Here is a 1321-nt window from a genome sequence, read left to right as displayed (position 1 = left end):
TCAGAGCTTTGGAGATGAAGTGTACATCTCTGAATGAGAGCTGGCAGCAGTTATGTTTGACTCCATCTTGCTCAGCATTGACTGTATAATGTAGACTGAATGCATTGTTAAAGATGACTGTGTTTGTTTGGGGCTATAGATTGTCCTTGGTTAATGCATTGAAGTAATTCAAAGTCTAAACCTCTGTCCATTTTATAAGCTCCACTGACCATACAGGTGCTCTTTGGTAGTTAAGCTATCACTAACTGGTGCTGTGCACACATTGTTAGTCCACATTTCACTCTGCTTTTCTAAGCTCAGGACTACACAACAGGTATTATTTGGGTGGTGGATTGCTCTCATAACTGCATTCAACCGAATTGGTGGTGTTAGTGTTTGGTGTAGTAGCACGAGTGTATAAGACATAGAAGTGCCTTTTGTGTTTTTAAAAACCTCTGTCAGGGCGGCACTGTGGGGCAGCAGGTAGTGTCGCAGTGTCACACAGCTCCAGGGACCTGGAGGTTGTGGGTTCGATTCCCGCTCCAGGTGTGACTGTCTGTGAGGAGTGTGGTGTGTTCTCCCTGTGTCTGCGTGGGTTTCCTCCAGGTGACTGTCTGTGAGGAGTGTGGTGTGTTCTCTCTGTGTCTGCCTAGGTTTCCTCCGGGTGACTGTCTGTGAGGAGTGTGGTGTGTTCTCCCTGTGTCTGCCTAGGTTTCCTCCGGGTGACTGTCTGTGAGGAGTGTGGTGTGTTCTCCCTGTGTCTGCGTGGGTTTCCTCTGAGTGACTATCTGTGAGGAGTGTGGTGTGTTCTCCCTGTGTCTGCGTGGTTTTCCTCCGGGTGCTCCGGTTTCCTCCCACAGTCCAAAAACACACGTTGGTAGGTGGATTGGCGACCCAAAAGTGTCTGTAGGTGTGAGTGTGTGAGTGAATGTGTGAGTGTGTGTGTGGCCCTGTGAAGAACTGGCGCCCCCTCCAGGGCGTATTCCCGCATTGTGCCCAATGATTCCAGGTAGGCTCTGGACCCACCGTGACCCTGAACTGGATAAGCGCTTACAGATAATGGATGAATGGATGAAAAACCTCTGTCCACCCACCAAAACAGGGTGGACCAACAAGGTAGGTGTGCCTAATAGAGTGGAGGTTGAGTGGTCACAGTGTTGAAAAACTCCAGTAGTTCTGCTGTGTCTGATCCAATCACACCAGCGCAACACACACTAACACATCACCACGTCAGTGTCACTGCACCACTGAGAATGATCCACCACCCAAATCATACCTGCTGCTTTATCTTCCTTTGAATAACAAGGTGGAAATGTGAATGTGCCATTGCTACACTGGGCTC

At 49.1% G+C, this 1321-nt stretch overlaps 1 protein-coding gene across 5 annotated transcripts in view; it reads left to right on the top strand.

The window, feature by feature from the left end:
* Positions 1 to 1321, top strand: part of grip2a (glutamate receptor interacting protein 2a) — a 36406-nt gene that overhangs the window by 14647 nt on the left and 20438 nt on the right. The window lies entirely within an intron of this gene.

The sequence above is a fragment of the Hoplias malabaricus genome, chromosome 14 (assembly GCF_029633855.1).
Source record: "Hoplias malabaricus isolate fHopMal1 chromosome 14, fHopMal1.hap1, whole genome shotgun sequence".
Classification (NCBI taxonomy): Eukaryota; Metazoa; Chordata; class Actinopteri; order Characiformes; family Erythrinidae; genus Hoplias; species Hoplias malabaricus.
The sequence above is the reverse complement of the archived record's forward strand: the minus strand, read 5'-3'. Positions and strand labels throughout refer to the sequence as shown.